Raw genomic sequence first — 19,885 nt, 5'->3', positions numbered from 1 at the left:
CGAACTATAAATACATCAGCGATTCGGACTTTTTCACATGCATGACTTTTACGCCATGAGAGCTATTCTCAAAAGTATTAGTCTCAGAATAAAATTATTTGGTGTGTGGATGCATTCTTACATGGTCGACCCTCATGAAAAGAATTGGCGCAATTGCATCAAAAATCATGACTTGGGGCCGAACTATAAATACATCAGCGATTCGGACTTTTTCACATGCATGACTTTTACGCCATGAGAGCTATTCTCAAAAGTATTAGTCTCAGAATAAAATTATTTGATGTATGGATGCATTCTTACATGGTCGACCCTCATGAAAACAATTGGCGCAATTGCATCAAAAATCATGACTTGGGGCCGAACTATAAATACATCAGCGATTCGGACTTTTTCACATGCATGACTTTTAGGCCATGAGAGCTATTCTCAAAAGTATTAGTCTCAGAATAAAATTATTTGATGTGTGGATGCATTCTTACATGGTCGACCCTCATGAAAAGAATTGGCGCAATTGCATCAAAAATCATGACTTGGGGCCGAACTATAAATACATCAGCGATTCGAACTTTTTGCACATGCATGACTTTTACGCCATGAGAGCTATTCTCAAAAGTATTAGTCTTAGAATAAAATTATTTGATGTGTGGATGCATTCTTACATGGTCGACCCTCATGAAAAAAATTGGCGCAATTGCATCAAAAATTATGACTTGAGGCCGAACTATAAATACATCAGCGATTCGGACTTTTTCACATGCATGACTTTTACGCCATGAGAGCTATTCTCAAAAGTATTAGTCTCAGAATAAAATTATTTGATGTGTGGATGCATTCTTACATGGTCGACCCTCATGAAAAGAATTGGCGCAATTGCATCAAAAATCATGACTTGAGGCCGAACTATAAATACATCAGCGATTCGGACTTTTTCACATGCATGACTTTTACGCCATGAGAGCTATTCTCAAAAGTATTAGTCTCAGAATAAAATTATTTGGTGTGTGGATGCATTCTTACATGGTCGACCCTCATGAAAAGAATTGGCGCAATTGCATCAAAAATCATGACTTGGGGCCGAACTATAAATACATCAGCGATTCGGACTTTTTCACATGCATGACTTTTACGCCATGAGAGCTATTCTCAAAAGTATTAGTCTCAGAATAAAATTATTTGATGTATGGATGCATTCTTACATGGTCGACCCTCATGAAAACAATTGGCGCAATTGCATCAAAAATCATGACTTGGGGCCGAACTATAAATACATCAGCGATTCGGACTTTTTCACATGCATGACTTTTACGCCATGAGAGCTATTCTCAAAAGTATTAGTCTCAGAATAAAATTATTTGATGTGTGGATGCATTCTTACATGGTCGACCCTCATGAAAAGAATTGGCGCAATTGCATCAAAAATCATGACTTGGGGCCGAACTATAAATACATCAGCGATTCGAACTTTTTGCACATGCATGACTTTTACGCCATGAGAGCTATTCTCAAAAGTATAAGTTTCAGAATAAAAATATTTGGTGTGTGGATGCATTCTTACATGGTCGACCCTCATGAAAAAAATTGGCGCAATTGCATCAAAAATTATGACTTGAGGCCGAACTATAAATACATCAGCGATTCGGACTTTTTCACATGCATGACTTTTACGCCATGAGAGCTATTCTCAAAAGTATTAGTCTCAGAATAAAATTATTTGATGTGTGGATGCATTCTTACATGGTCGACCCTCATGAAAAGAATTGGCGCAATTGCATCAAAAATCATGACTTGAGGCCGAACTATAAATACATCAGCGATTCGGACTTTTTCACATGCATGACTTTTACGCCATGAGAGCTATTCTCAAAAGTATTAGTCTCAGAATAAAATTATTTGGTGTGTGGATGCATTCTTACATGGTCGACCCTCATGAAAAGAGTTGGCGCAATTGCATCAAAAATCATGACTTGGGGCCGAACTATAAATACATCAGCGATTCGGACTTTTTCACATGCATGACTTTTACGCCATGAGAGCTATTCTCAAAAGTATTAGTCTCAGAATAAAATTATTTGATGTATGGATGCATTCTTACATGGTCGACCCTCATGAAAACAATTGGCGCAATTGCATCAAAAATCATGACTTGGGGCCGAACTATAAATACATCACCGATTCGGACTTTTTCACATGCATGACTTTTAGGCCATGAGAGCTATTCTCAAAAGTATTAGTCTCAGAATAAAATTATTTGATGTGTGGATGCATTCTTACATGGTCGACCCTCATGAAAAGAATTGGCGCAATTGCATCAAAAATCATGACTTGGGGCCGAACTATAAATACATCAGCGATTCGAACTTTTTGCACATGCATGACTTTTACGCCATGAGAGCTATTCTCAAAAGTATAAGTTTCAGAATAAAAATATTTGGTGTGTGGATGCATTCTTACATGGTCGACCCTCATGAAAAAAATTGGCGCAATTGCATCAAAAATTATGACTTGAGGCCGAACTATAAATACATCAGCGATTCGGACTTTTTCACATGCATGACTTTTACGCCATGAGAGCTATTCTCAAAAGTATTAGTCTCAGAATAAAATTATTTGATGTGTGGATGCATTCTTACATGGTCGACCCTCATGAAAAGAATTGGCGCAATTGCATCAAAAATCATGACTTGAGGCCGAACTATAAATACATCAGCGATTCGGACTTTTTCACATGCATGACTTTTACGCCATGAGAGCTATTCTCAAAAGTATTAGTCTCAGAATAAAATTATTTGATGTGTGGATGCATTCTTACATGGTCGACCCTCATGAAAAGAATTGGCGCAATTGCATCAAAAATCATGACTTGAGGCCGAACTATAAATACATCAGCGATTCGGACTTTTTCACATGCATGACTTTTACGCCATGAGAGCTATTCTCAAAAGTATTAGTCTCAGAATAAAATTATTTGGTGTGTGGATGCATTCTTACATGGTCGACCCTCATGAAAAGAATTGGCGCAATTGCATCAAAAATCATGACTTGGGGCCGAACTATAAATACATCAGCGATTCGGACTTTTTCACATGCATGACTTTTACGCCATGAGAGCTATTCTCAAAAGTATTAGTCTCAGAATAAAATTATTTGATGTATGGATGCATTCTTACATGGTCGACCCTCATGAAAACAATTGGCGCAATTGCATCAAAAATCATGACTTGGGGCCGAACTATAAATACATCAGCGATTCGGACTTTTTCACATGCATGACTTTTACGCCATGAGAGCTATTCTCAAAAGTATTAGTCTCAGAATAAAATTATTTGATGTGTGGATGCATTCTTACATGGTCGACCCTCATGAAAAGAATTGGCGCAATTGCATCAAAAATCATGACTTGGGGCCGAACTATAAATACATCAGCGATTCGAACTTTTTGCACATGCATGACTTTTACGCCATGAGAGCTATTCTCAAAAGTATAAGTTTCAGAATAAAAATATTTGGTGTGTGGATGCATTCTTACATGGTCGACCCTCATGAAAAAAATTGGCGCAATTGCATCAAAAATTATGACTTGAGGCCGAACTATAAATACATCAGCGATTCGGACTTTTTCACATGCATGACTTTTACGCCATGAGAGCTATTCTCAAAAGTATTAGTCTCAGAATAAAATTATTTGATGTGTGGATGCATTCTTACATGGTCGACCCTCATGAAAAGAATTGGCGCAATTGCATCAAAAATCATGACTTGAGGCCGAACTATAAATACATCAGCGATTCGGACTTTTTCACATGCATGACTTTTACGCCATGAGAGCTATTCTCAAAAGTATTAGTCTCAGAATAAAATTATTTGATGTGTGGATGCATTCTTACATGGTCGACCCTCATGAAAAGAATTGGCGCAATTGCATCAAAAATCATGACTTGAGGCCGAACTATAAATACATCAGCGATTCGGACTTTTTCACATGCATGACTTTTACGCCATGAGAGCTATTCTCAAAAGTATTAGTCTCAGAATAAAATTATTTGATGTATGGATGCATTCTTACATGGTCGACCCTCATGAAAAGAATTGGCGCAATTGCATCAAAAATCATGACTTGGGGCCGAACTATAAATACATCAGCGATTCGGACTTTTTCACATGCATGACTTTTACGCCATGAGAGCTATTCTCAAAAGTATTAGTCTCAGAATAAAATTATTTGATGTGTGGATGCATTCTTACATGGTCGACCCTCATGAAAAGAATTGGCGCAATTGCATCAAAAATCATGACTTGGGGCCGAACTATAAATACATCAGCGATTCGGACTTTTTCACATGCATGACTTTTACGCCATGAGAGCTATTCTCAAAAGTATTAGTCTTAGAATAAAATTATTTGATGTGTGGATGCATTCTTACATGGTCGACCCTCATGAAAAGAATTGGCGCAATTGCATCAAAAATCATGACTTGGGGCCGAACTATAAATACATCAGCGATTCGAACTTTTTGCACATGCATGACTTTTACGCCATGAGAGCTATTCTCAAAAGTATAAGTTTCAGAATAAAAATATTTGATGTGTGGATGCATTCTTACATGGTCGACCCTCATGAAAAAAATTGGCGCAATTGCATCAAAAATTATGACTTGAGGCCGAACTATAAATACATCAGCGATTCGAACTTTTTCACATGCATGACTTTTACGCCATGAGAGCTATTCTCAAAAGTATTAGTCTCAGAATAAAATTATTTGATGTGTGGATGCATTCTTACATGGTCGACCCTCATGAAAAGAATTGGCGCAATTGCATCAAAAATCATGACTTGAGGCCGAACTATAAATACATCAGCGATTCGGACTTTTTCACATGCATGACTTTTACGCCATGAGAGCTATTCTCAAAAGTATTAGTCTTAGAATAAAATTATTTGATGTGTGGATGCATTCTTACATGGTCGACCCTCATGAAAAGAATTGGCGCAATTGCATCAAAAATCATGACTTGGGGCCGAACTATAAATACATCAGCGATTCGAACTTTTTGCACATGCATGACTTTTACGCCATGAGAGCTATTCTCAAAAGTATAAGTTTCAGAATAAAAATATTTGATGTGTGGATGCATTCTTACATGGTCGACCCTCATGAAAAAAATTGGCGCAATTGCATCAAAAATTATGACTTGAGGCCGAACTATAAATACATCAGCGATTCGGACTTTTTCACATGCATGACTTTTACGCCATGAGAGCTATTCTCAAAAGTATTAGTCTCAGAATAAAATTATTTGATGTGTGGATGCATTCTTACATGGTCGACCCTCATGAAAAGAATTGGCGCAATTGCATCAAAAATCATGACTTGGGGCCGAACTATAAATACATCAGCGATTCGGACTTTTTCACATGCATGACTTTTACGCCATGAGAGCTATTCTCAAAAGTATTAGTCTCAGAATAAAATTATTTGATGTGTGGATGCATTCTTACATGGTCGACCCTCATGAAAAGAATTGGCGCAATTGCATCAAAAATCATGACTTGAGGCCGAACTATAAATACATCAGCGATTCGGACTTTTTCACATGCATGACTTTTACGCCATGAGAGCTATTCTCAAAAGTATTAGTCTTAGAATAAAATTATTTGATGTGTGGATGCATTCTTACATGATCGACCCTCATGAAAAAAAATGGCGCAATTGCATCAAAAATCATGACTTGAGGCCGAACTATAAATACATCAGCGATTCGAACTTTTTGCAAATGCATGACTTTTACGCCATGAGAGCTATTCTCAAAAGTATTAGTCTCAGAATAAAATTATTTGATGTGTGGATGCATTCTTACATGATCGACCCTCATGAAAAGAATTGGCGCAATTGCATCAAAAATCATGACTTGGGGCCGAACTATAAATACATCAGCGATTCGGACTTTTTCACATGCATGACTTTTACGCCATGAGAGCTATTCTCAAAAGTATTAGTCTCAGAATAAAATTATTTGATGTGTGGATGCATTCTTACATGGTCGACCCTCATGAAAAGAATTGGCGCAATTGCATCAAAAATCATGACTTGGGGCCGAACTATAAATACATCAGCGATTCGGACTTTTTCACATGCATGACTTTTACGCCATGAGAGCTATTCTCAAAAGTATTAGTCTTAGAATAAAATTATTTGATGTGTGGATGCATTCTTACATGATCGACCCTTATGAAAAAAAATGGCGCAATTGCATCAAAAATCATGACTTGAGGCCGAACTATAAATACATCAGCGATTCGAACTTTTTGCAAATGCATGACTTTTACGCCATGAGAGCTATTCTCAAAAGTATTAGTCTCAGAATAAAATTATTTGATGTGTGGATGCATTCTTACATGATCGACCCTCATGAAAAGAATTGGCGCAATTGCATCAAAAATCATGACTTGGGGCCGAACTATAAATACATCAGCGATTCGGACTTTTTCACATGCATGACTTTTACGCCATGAGAGCTATTCTCAAAAGTATTAGTCTCAGAATAAAATTATTTGATGTGTGGATGCATTCTTACATGGTCGACCCTCATGAAAAGAATTGGCGCAATTGCATCAAAAATCATGACTTGGGGCAGAACTATAAATACATCAGCGATTCGGACTTTTTCACATGCATGACTTTTACGCCATGAGAGCTATTCTCAAAAGTATTAGTCTCAGAATAAAATTATTTGATGTGTGGATGCATTCTTACATGATCGACCCTCATGAAAAGAATTGGCGCAATTGCATCAAAAATCATGACTTGGGGCCGAACTATAAATACATCAGCGATTCGAACTTTTTGCACATGCATGACTTTTACGCCATGAGAGCTATTCTCAAAAGTATAAGTTTCAGAATAAAAATATTTGATGTGTGGATGCATTCTTACATGGTCGACCCTCATGAAAAAAATTGGCGCAATTGCATCAAAAATTATGACTTGAGGCCGAACTATAAATACATCAGCGATTCGGACTTTTTCACATGCATGACTTTTACGCCATGAGAGCTATTCTCAAAAGTATTAGTCTCAGAATAAAATTATTTGATGTGTGGATGCATTCTTACATGGTCGACCCTCATGAAAAGAATTGGCGCAATTGCATCAAAAATCATGACTTGAGGCCGAACTATAAATACATCAGCGATTCGGACTTTTTCACATGCATGACTTTTACGCCATGAGAGCTATTCTCAAAAGTATTAGTCTTAGAATAAAATTATTTGATGTGTGGATGCATTCTTACATGGTCGACCCTCATGAAAAGAATTGGCGCAATTGCATCAAAAATCATGACTTGGGGCCGAACTATAAATACATCAGCGATTCGAACTTTTTGCACATGCATGACTTTTACGCCATGAGAGCTATTCTCAAAAGTATAAGTTTCAGAATAAAAATATTTGATGTGTGGATGCATTCTTACATGGTCGACCCTCATGAAAAAAATTGGCGCAATTGCATCAAAAATTATGACTTGAGGCCGAACTATAAATACATCAGCGATTCGGACTTTTTCACATGCATGACTTTTACGCCATGAGAGCTATTCTCAAAAGTATTAGTCTCAGAATAAAATTATTTGATGTGTGGATGCATTCTTACATGATCGACCCTCATGAAAAGAATTGGCGCAATTGCATCAAAAATCATGACTTGGGGCCGAACTATAAATACATCAGCGATTCGGACTTTTTCACATGCATGACTTTTACGCCATGAGAGCTATTCTCAAAAGTATTAGTCTCAGAATAAAATTATTTGATGTGTGGATGCATTCTTACATGGTCGACCCTCATGAAAAGAATTGGCGCAATTGCATCAAAAATCATGACTTGAGGCCGAACTATAAATACATCAGCGATTCGGACTTTTTCACATGCATGACTTTTACGCCATGAGAGCTATTCTCAAAAGTATTAGTCTTAGAATAAAATTATTTGATGTGTGGATGCATTCTTACATGATCGACCCTCATGAAAAAAAATGGCGCAATTGCATCAAAAATCATGACTTGAGGCCGAACTATAAATACATCAGCGATTCGAACTTTTTGCAAATGCATGACTTTTACGCCATGAGAGCTATTCTCAAAAGTATTAGTCTCAGAATAAAATTATTTGATGTGTGGATGCATTCTTACATGATCGACCCTCATGAAAAGAATTGGCGCAATTGCATCAAAAATCATGACTTGGGGCCGAACTATAAATACATCAGCGATTCGGACTTTTTCACATGCATGACTTTTACGCCATGAGAGCTATTCTCAAAAGTATTAGTCTCAGAATAAAATTATTTGATGTGTGGATGCATTCTTACATGGTCGACCCTCATGAAAAGAATTGGCGCAATTGCATCAAAAATCATGACTTGGGGCCGAACTATAAATACATCAGCGATTCGGACTTTTTCACATGCATGACTTTTACGCCATGAGAGCTATTCTCAAAAGTATTAGTCTTAGAATAAAATTATTTGATGTGTGGATGCATTCTTACATGATCGACCCTTATGAAAAAAAATGGCGCAATTGCATCAAAAATCATGACTTGAGGCCGAACTATAAATACATCAGCGATTCGAACTTTTTGCAAATGCATGACTTTTACGCCATGAGAGCTATTCTCAAAAGTATTAGTCTCAGAATAAAATTATTTGATGTGTGGATGCATTCTTACATGATCGACCCTCATGAAAAGAATTGGCGCAATTGCATCAAAAATCATGACTTGGGGCCGAACTATAAATACATCAGCGATTCGGACTTTTTCACATGCATGACTTTTACGCCATGAGAGCTATTCTCAAAAGTATTAGTCTCAGAATAAAATTATTTGATGTGTGGATGCATTCTTACATGGTCGACCCTCATGAAAAGAATTGGCGCAATTGCATCAAAAATCATGACTTGGGGCAGAACTATAAATACATCAGCGATTCGGACTTTTTCACATGCATGACTTTTACGCCATGAGAGCTATTCTCAAAAGTATTAGTCTCAGAATAAAATTATTTGATGTGTGGATGCATTCTTACATGATCGACCCTCATGAAAAGAATTGGCGCAATTGCATCAAAAATCATGACTTGGGGCCGAACTATAAATACATCAGCGATTCGGACTTTTTCACATGCATGACTTTTACGCCATGAGAGCTATTCTCAAAAGTATTAGTCTCAGAATAAAATTATTTGGTGTGTGGATGCATTCTTACATGGTCGACCCTCATGAAAAGAATTGGCGCAATTGCATCAAAAATCATGACTTGGGGCCGAACTATAAATACATCAGCGATTCGGACTTTTTCACATGCATGACTTTTACGCCATGAGAGCTATTCTCAAAAGTATTAGTCTCAGAATAAAATTATTTGATGTATGGATGCATTCTTACATGGTCGACCCTCATGAAAACAATTGGCGCAATTGCATCAAAAATCATGACTTGGGGCCGAACTATAAATACATCAGCGATTCGGACTTTTTCACATGCATGACTTTTACGCCATGAGAGCTATTCTCAAAAGTATTAGTCTCAGAATAAAATTATTTGATGTGTGGATGCATTCTTACATGGTCGACCCTCATGAAAAGAATTGGCGCAATTGCATCAAAAATCATGACTTGGGGCCGAACTATAAATACATCAGCGATTCGAACTTTTTGCACATGCATGACTTTTACGCCATGAGAGCTATTCTCAAAAGTATAAGTTTCAGAATAAAAATATTTGGTGTGTGGATGCATTCTTACATGGTCGACCCTCATGAAAAAAATTGGCGCAATTGCATCAAAAATTATGACTTGAGGCCGAACTATAAATACATCAGCGATTCGGACTTTTTCACATGCATGACTTTTACGCCATGAGAGCTATTCTCAAAAGTATTAGTCTCAGAATAAAATTATTTGATGTGTGGATGCATTCTTACATGGTCGACCCTCATGAAAAGAATTGGCGCAATTGCATCAAAAATCATGACTTGAGGCCGAACTATAAATACATCAGCGATTCGGACTTTTTCACATGCATGACTTTTACGCCATGAGAGCTATTCTCAAAAGTATTAGTCTCAGAATAAAATTATTTGATGTGTGGATGCATTCTTACATGGTCGACCCTCATGAAAAGAATTGGCGCAATTGCATCAAAAATCATGACTTGGGGCCGAACTATAAGTACATCAGCGATTCGAACTTTTTGCACATGCATGACTTTTACGCCATGAGAGCTATTCTCAAAAGTATAAGTTTCAGAATAAAAATATTTGATGTGTGGATGCATTCTTACATGGTCGACCCTCATGAAAAAAATTGGCGCAATTGCATCAAAAATTATGACTTGAGGCCGAACTATAAATACATCAGCGATTCGGACTTTTTCACATGCATGACTTTTACGCCATGAGAGCTATTCTCAAAAGTATTAGTCTCAGAATAAAATTATTTGATGTGTGGATGCATTCTTACATGATCGACCCTCATGAAAAGAATTGGCGCAATTGCATCAAAAATCATGACTTGGGGCCGAACTATAAATACATCAGCGATTCGGACTTTTTCACATGCATGACTTTTACGCCATGAGAGCTATTCTCAAAAGTATTAGTCTCAGAATAAAATTATTTGATGTGTGGATGCATTCTTACATGGTCGACCCTCATGAAAAGAATTGGCGCAATTGCATCAAAAATCATGACTTGAGGCCGAACTATAAATACATCAGCGATTCGGACTTTTTCACATGCATGACTTTTACGCCATGAGAGCTATTCTCAAAAGTATTAGTCTCAGAATAAAATTATTTGGTGTGTGGATGCATTCTTACATGGTCGACCCTCATGAAAAGAATTGGCGCAATTGCATCAAAAATCATGACTTGAGGCCGCACTATAAATACATCAGCGATTCGGACTTTTTCACATGCATGACTTTTACGCCATGAGAGCTATTCTCAAAAGTATAAGTTTCAGAATAAAAATATTTGGTGTGTGGATGCATTCTTACATGGTCGACCCTCATGAAAAACATTGGCGCAATTGCATCAAAAATTATGGCTTGAGGCCGAACTATAAATACATCAGCGATTCGGACTTTTTCACATGCATGACTTTTAGGCCATGAGAGCTATTCTCAAAAGTATTAGTCTCAGAATAAAATTATTTGATGTGTGGATGCATTCTTACATGGTCGACCCTCATGAAAAGAATTGGCGCAATTGCATCAAAAATCATGACTTGAGGCCGAACTATAAATACATCAGCGATTCGGACTTTTTCACATGCATGACTTTTACGCCATGAGAGCTATTCTCAAAAGTATTAGTCTTAGAATAAAATTATTTGATGTGTGGATGCATTCTTACATGGTCGACCCTCATGAAAAGAATTGGCGCAATTGCATCAAAAATCATGACTTGGGGCCGAACTATAAATACATCAGCGATTCGAACTTTTTGCACATGCATGACTTTTACGCCATGAGAGCTATTCTCAAAAGTATAAGTTTCAGAATAAAAATATTTGATGTGTGGATGCATTCTTACATGGTCGACCCTCATGAAAAAAATTGGCGCAATTGCATCAAAAATTATGACTTGAGGCCGAACTATAAATACATCAGCGATTCGGACTTTTTCACATGCATGACTTTTACGCCATGAGAGCTATTCTCAAAAGTATTAGTCTCAGAATAAAATTATTTGATGTGTGGATGCATTCTTACATGATCGACCCTCATGAAAAGAATTGGCGCAATTGCATCAAAAATCATGACTTGGGGCCGAACTATAAATACATCAGCGATTCGAACTTTTTGCACATGCATGACTTTTACGCCATGAGAGCTATTCTCAAAAGTATAAGTTTCAGAATAAAAATATTTGATGTGTGGATGCATTCTTACATGGTCGACCCTCATGAAAAAAATTGGCGCAATTGCATCAAAAATTATGACTTGAGGCCGAACTATAAATACATCAGCGATTCGGACTTTTTCACATGCATGACTTTTACGCCATGAGAGCTATTCTCAAAAGTATTAGTCTCAGAATAAAATTATTTGATGTGTGGATGCATTCTTACATGATCGACCCTCATGAAAAGAATTGGCGCAATTGCATCAAAAATCATGACTTGGGGCCGAACTATAAATACATCAGCGATTCGGACTTTTTCACATGCATGACTTTTACGCCATGAGAGCTATTCTCAAAAGTATTAGTCTCAGAATAAAATTATTTGATGTGTGGATGCATTCTTACATGGTCGACCCTCATGAAAAGAATTGGCGCAATTGCATCAAAAATCATGACTTGAGGCCGAACTATAAATACATCAGCGATTCGGACTTTTTCACATGCATGACTTTTACGCCATGAGAGCTATTCTCAAAAGTATTAGTCTCAGAATAAAATTATTTGATGTGTGGATGCATTCTTACATGGTCGACCCTCATGAAAAGAATTGGCGCAATTGCATCAAAAATCATGACTTGAGGCCGAACTATAAATACATCAGCGATTCGGACTTTTTCACATGCATGACTTTTACGCCATGAGAGCTATTCTCAAAAGTATTAGTCTTAGAATAAAATTATTTGATGTGTGGATGCATTCTTACATGGTCGACCCTCATGAAAAGAATTGGCGCAATTGCATCAAAAATCATGACTTGGGGCCGAACTATAAATACATCAGCGATTCGAACTTTTTGCACATGCATGACTTTTACGCCATGAGAGCTATTCTCAAAAGTATAAGTTTCAGAATAAAAATATTTGATGTGTGGATGCATTCTTACATGGTCGACCCTCATGAAAAAAATTGGCGCAATTGCATCAAAAATTATGACTTGAGGCCGAACTATAAATACATCAGCGATTCGGACTTTTTCACATGCATGACTTTTACGCCATGAGAGCTATTCTCAAAAGTATTAGTCTCAGAATAAAATTATTTGATGTGTGGATGCATTCTTACATGATCGACCCTCATGAAAAGAATTGGCGCAATTGCATCAAAAATCATGACTTGGGGCCGAACTATAAATACATCAGCGATTCGGACTTTTTCACATGCATGACTTTTACGCCATGAGAGCTATTCTCAAAAGTATTAGTCTCAGAATAAAATTATTTGATGTGTGGATGCATTCTTACATGGTCGACCCTCATGAAAAGAATTGGCGCAATTGCATCAAAAATCATGACTTGAGGCCGAACTATAAATACATCAGCGATTCGGACTTTTTCACATGCATGACTTTTACGCCATGAGAGCTATTCTCAAAAGTATTAGTCTTAGAATAAAATTATTTGATGTGTGGATGCATTCTTACATGATCGATCCTCATGAAAGAAAATGGCGCAATTGCATCAAAAATCATGACTTGAGGCCGAACTATAAATACATCAGCGATTCGAACTTTTTGCAAATGCATGACTTTTACGCCATGAGAGCTATTCTCAAAAGTATTAGTCTCAGAATAAAATTATTTGATGTGTGGATGCATTCTTACATGATCGACCCTCATGAAAAGAATTGGCGCAATTGCATCAAAAATCATGACTTGGGGCCGAACTATAAATACATCAGCGATTCGGACTTTTTCACATGCATGACTTTTACGCCATGAGAGCTATTCTCAAAAGTATTAGTCTCAGAATAAAATTATTTGATGTGTGGATGCATTCTTACATGGTCGACCCTCATGTAAAAAATTGGCGCAATTGCATCAAAAATCATGACTTGAGGCCGAACTATAAATACATCAGCGATTCGAACTTTTTGCACATGCATGACTTTTACGCCATGAGAGCTATTCTCAAAAGTATAAGTTTCAGAATAAAAATATTTGGTGTGTGGATGCATTCTTACATGGTCGACCCTCATGAAAAAAATTGGCGCAATTGCATCAAAAATCATGACTTGTGGCCGAACTATAAATACATCAGCGATTCGGACTTTTTCACATGCATGACTTTTACGCCATGAGAGCTATTCTCAAAAGTATTAGTCTCAGAATAAAATTATTTGATGTGTGGATGCATTCTTACATGGTCGACCCTCATGAAAAGAATTGGCGCAATTGCATCAAAAATCATGACTTGGGGCCGAACTATAAATACATCAGCGATTCGGACTTTTTCACATGCATGACTTTTAGGCCATGAGAGCTATTCTCAAAAGTATAAGTTTCAGAATAAAAATATTTGGTGTGTGGATGCATTCTTACATGGTCAACCCTCATGAAAAAAATTGGCGCAATTGCATCAAAAATCTTGACTTGTGGCCGCACTATAAATACATCAGCGATTCGGACTTTTTCACATGCATGACGTTTACGCCATGAGAGCTATTCTGAAAAGTATTAGTCTCAGAATAAAATTATTTGATGTGTGGATGCATTCTTACATGGTCGACCCTCATGAAAAGAATTGGCGCAATTGCATCAAAAATCATGACTTGAGGCCGAACTATAAATACATCAGCGATTCGGACTTTTTCACATGCATGACTTTTACGCCATGAGAGCTATTCTCAAAAGTATTAGTCTCAGAATAAAATTATTTGATGTGTGGATGCATTCTTACATGATCGACCCTCATGAAAAGAATTGGCGCAATTGCATCAAAAATCATGACTTGAGGCCGAACTATAAATACATCAGCGATTCGGACTTTTTCACATGCATGACTTTTACGCCATGAGAGCTATTCTCAAAAGTATTAGTCTCAGAATAAAATTATTTGATGTGTGGATGCATTCTTACATGGTCGACCCTCATGAAAAGAATTGGCGCAATTGCATCAAAAATCATGACTTGGGGCCGAACTATAAATACATCAGCGATTCGGACTTTTTCACATGCATGACTTTTACGCCATGAGAGCTATTCTCAAAAGTATTAGTCTCAGAATAAAATTATTTGATGTGTGGATGCATTCTTACATGGTCGACCCTCATGAAAAGAATTGGCGCAATTGCATCAAAAATCATGACTTGGGGCCGAACTATAAATACATCAGCGATTCGAACTTTTTGCACATGCATGACTTTTACGCCATGAGAGCTATTCTCAAAAGTATAAGTTTCAGGATAAAAATATTTGGTGTGTGGATGCATTCTTACATGGTCGACCCTCATGAAAAAAATTGGCGCAATTGCATCAAAAATTATGACTTGAGGCCGAACTATAAATACATCAGCGATTCGGACTTTTTCACATGCATGACTTTTACGCCATGAGAGCTATTCTCAAAAGTATTAGTCTCAGAATAAAATTATTTGATGTGTGGATGCATTCTTACATGGTCGACCCTCATGAAAAGAATTGGCGCAATTGCATCAAAAATCATGACTTGAGGCCGAACTATAAATACATCAGCGATTCGGACTTTTTCACATGCATGACTTTTACGCCATGAGAGCTATTCTCAAAAGTATTAGTCTTAGAATAAAATTATTTGATGTGTGGATGCATTCTTACATGGTCGACCCTCATGAAAAGAATTGGCGCAATTGCATCAAAAATCATGACTTGGGGCCGAACTATAAATACATCAGCGATTCGAACTTTTTGCACATGCATGACTTTTACGCCATGAGAGCTATTCTCAAAAGTATAAGTTTCAGGATAAAAATATTTGGTGTGTGGATGCATTCTTACATGGTCGACCCTCATGAAAAAAATTGGCGCAATTGCATCAAAAATTATGACTTGAGGCCGAACTATAAATACATCAGCGATTCGGACTTTTTCACATGCATGACTTTTACGCCATGAGAGCTATTCTCAAAAGTATTAGTCTCAGAATAAAATTATTTGATGTGTGGATGCATTCTTACATGGTCGACCCTCATGAAAAGAATTGGCGCAATTGCATCAAAAATCATGACTTGAGGCCGAACTATAAATACATCAGCGATTCGGACTTTTTCACATGCATGACTTTTACGCCATGAGAGCTATTCTCAAAAGTATTAGTCTTAGAATAAAATTATTTGATGTGTGGATGCATTCTTACATGGTCGACCCTCATGAAAAGAATTGGCGCAATTGCATCAAAAATCATGACTTGGGGCCGAACTATAAATACATCAGCGATTCGAACTTTTTGCACATGCATGACTTTTACGCCATGAGAGCTATTCTCAAAAGTATAAGTTTCAGAATAAAAATATTTGATGTGTGGATGCATTCTTACATGGTCGACCCTCATGAAAAAAATTGGCGCAATTGCATCAAAAATTATGACTTGAGGCCGAACTATAAATACATCAGCGATTCGGACTTTTTCACATGCATGACTTTTAGGCCATGAGAGCTATTCTCAAAAGTATTAGTCTCAGAATAAAATTATTTGATGTGTGGATGCATTCTTACATGGTCGACCCTCATGAAAAGAATTGGCGCAATTGCATCAAAAATCATGACTTGAGGCCGAACTATAAATACATCAGCGATTCGGACTTTTTCACATGCATGACTTTTACGCCATGAGAGCTATTCTCAAAAGTATTAGTCTTAGAATAAAATTATTTGATGTGTGGATGCATTCTTACATGGTCGACCCTCATGAAAAGAATTGGCGCAATTGCATCAAAAATCATGACTTGGGGCCGAACTATAAATACATCAGCGATTCGAACTTTTTGCACATGCATGACTTTTACGCCATGAGAGCTATTCTCAAAAGTATAAGTTTCAGAATAAAAATATTTGATGTGTGGATGCATTCTTACATGGTCGACCCTCATGAAAAGAATTGGCGCAATTGCATCAAAAATCATGACTTGAGGCCGAACTATAAATACATCAGCGATTCGGACTTTTTCACATGCATGACTTTTACGCCATGAGAGCTATTCTCAAAAGTATTAGTCTTAGAATAAAATTATTTGATGTGTGGATGCATTCTTACATGATCGATCCTCATGAAAAAAAATGGCGCAATTGCATCAAAAATCATGACTTGAGGCCGAACTATAAATACATCAGCGATTCGAACTTTTTGCAAATGCATGACTTTTACGCCATGAGAGCTATTCTCAAAAGTATTAGTCTCAGAATAAAATTATTTGATGTGTGGATGCATTCTTACATGATCGACCCTCATGAAAAGAATTGGCGCAATTGCATCAAAAATCATGACTTGGGGCCGAACTATAAATACATCAGCGATTCGGACTTTTTCACATGCATGACTTTTACGCCATGAGAGCTATTCTCAAAAGTATTAGTCTCAGAATAAAATTATTTGATGTGTGGATGCATTCTTACATGGTCGACCCTCATGTAAAGAATTGGCGCAATTGCATCAAAAATCATGACTTGAGGCCGAACTATAAATACATCAGCGATTCGAACTTTTTGCACATGCATGACTTTTACGCCATGAGAGCTATTCTCAAAAGCATAAGTTTCAGAATAAAAATATTTGGTGTGTGGATGCATTCTTACATGGTCGACCCTCATGAAAAAAATTGGCGCAATTGCATCAAAAATCATGACTTGTGGCCGAACTATAAATACATCAGCGATTCGGACTTTTTCACATGCATGACTTTTACGCCATGAGAGCTATTCTCAAAAGTATTAGTCTCAGAATAAAATTATTTGATGTGTGGATGCATTCTTACATGGTCGACCCTCATGAAAAGAATTGGCGCAATTGCATCAAAAATCATGACTTGGGGCCGAACTATAAATACATCAGCGATTCGGACTTTTTCACATGCATGACTTTTAGGCCATGAGAGCTATTCTCAAAAGTATAAGTTTGAGAATAAAATTATTTGATGTGTGGATGCATTCTTACATGGTCAACCCTCATGAAAAAAATTGGCGCAATTGCATCAAAAATCTTGACTTGTGGCCGCACTATAAATACATCAGCGATTCGGACTTTTTCACATGCATGACGTTTACGCCATGAGAGCTATTCTGAAAAGTATTAGTCTCAGAATAAAATTATTTGGTGTGTGGATTCATTCTTACATGATCGACCCTCATGAAAAGAATTGGCGCAATTGCATCAAAAATCATGACTTGTGGCCGAACTATAAATACATCAGCGATTCGGACTTTTTCACATGCATGACTTTTACGCCATGAGAGCTATTCTCAAAAGTATTAGTCTCAGAATAAAATTATTTGATGTGTGGATGCATTCTTACATGGTCGATCCTCATGAAAAAAATTGGCGCAATTGCATCAAAAATCATGACTTAAGGCCAAACTATAAATACATCAGCGATTCAGACTTTTTCACATGCATGACTTTTACGCCATGAGAGCTATTCTCAAAAGTATTAGTCTCAGAATAAAATTATTTGATGTGTGGATGCATTCTTACATGGTCGACCCTCATGTAAAGAATTGGCGCAATTGCATCAAAAATCATGACTTGAGGCCGAACTATAAATACATCAGCGATTCGAACTTTTTGCACATGCATGACTTTTACGCCATGAGAGCTATTCTCAAAAGTATAAGTTTCAGAATAAAAACATTTGGTGTGTGGATGCATTCTTACATGGTCGACCCTCATGAAAAAAATTGGCGCAATTGCATCAAAAATCATGACTTGTGGCCGAACTATAAATACATCAGCGATTCGGACTTTTTCACATGCATGACTTTTACGCCATGAGAGCTATTCTCAAAAGTATTAGTCTCAGAATAAAATTATTTGATGTGTGGATGCATTCTTACATGGTCGACCCTCATGAAAAGAATTGGCGCAATTGCATCAAAAATCATGACTTGGGGCCGAACTATAAATACATCAGCGATTCGGACTTTTTCACATGCATGACTTTTAGGCCATGAGAGCTATTCTCAAAAGTATAAGTTTCAGAATAAAAATATTTGGTGTGTGGATGCATTCTTACATGGTCAACCCTCATGAAAAAAATTGGCGCAATTGCTTCAAAAATCTTGACTTGTGGCCGCACTATAAATACATCAGCGATTCGGACTTTTTCACATGCATGACGTTTACGCCATGAGAGCTATTCTGAAAAGTATTAGTCTCAGAATAAAATTATTTGGTGTGTGGATGCATTCTTACATGATCGACCCTCATGAAAAGAATTGGCGCAATTGCATCAAAAATCATGACTTGTGGCCGAACTATAAATACATCAGCGATTCGGACTTTTTCACATGCATGACTTTTACGCCATGAGAGCTATTCTCAAAAGTATTAGTCTCAGAATAAAATTATTTGATGTGTGGATGCATTCTTACATGGTCGATCCTCATGAAAAAAATTGGCGCAATTGCATCAAAAATCATGACTTAAGGCCAAACTATAAATACATCAGCGATTCAGACTTTTTCACATGCATGACTTTTACGCCATGAGAGCTATTCTCAAAAGTATTAGTCTCAGAATAAAATTATTTGATGTGTGGATGCATTCTTACATGATCGACCCTCATGAAAAGAATTGGCGCAATTGCATCAAAAATCATGACTTGGGGCCGAACTATAAATACATCAGCGATTCAGACTTTTTCACATGCATGACTTTTACGCCATGAGAGCTATTCTCAAAAGTATTAGTCTCAGAATAAAATTATTTGATGTGTGGATGCATTCTTACATGGTCGACCCTCATGAAAAGAATTGGCGCAATTGCATCAAAAATCATGACTTGAGGCCAAACTATAAATACATCAGCGATTCAGACTTTTTCACATGCATGACTTTTACGCTATGAGAGCTATTCTCAAAAGTATTACTCTCAGAATAAAATTATTTGGTGTGTGAATGCATTGTAACATGGTCGACCCTCATGAAAAGAATTGGCGCAATTGCATCAAAAATCAT

Source organism: Haliotis rufescens, unplaced genomic scaffold (assembly GCF_023055435.1).
Source record: "Haliotis rufescens isolate VD_foot unplaced genomic scaffold, xgHalRufe1.0.p SCAF_12, whole genome shotgun sequence".
Lineage (NCBI taxonomy): Eukaryota > Metazoa > Mollusca > Gastropoda > Lepetellida > Haliotidae > Haliotis > Haliotis rufescens.
Note: the sequence above shows the minus strand (reverse complement) of the source record.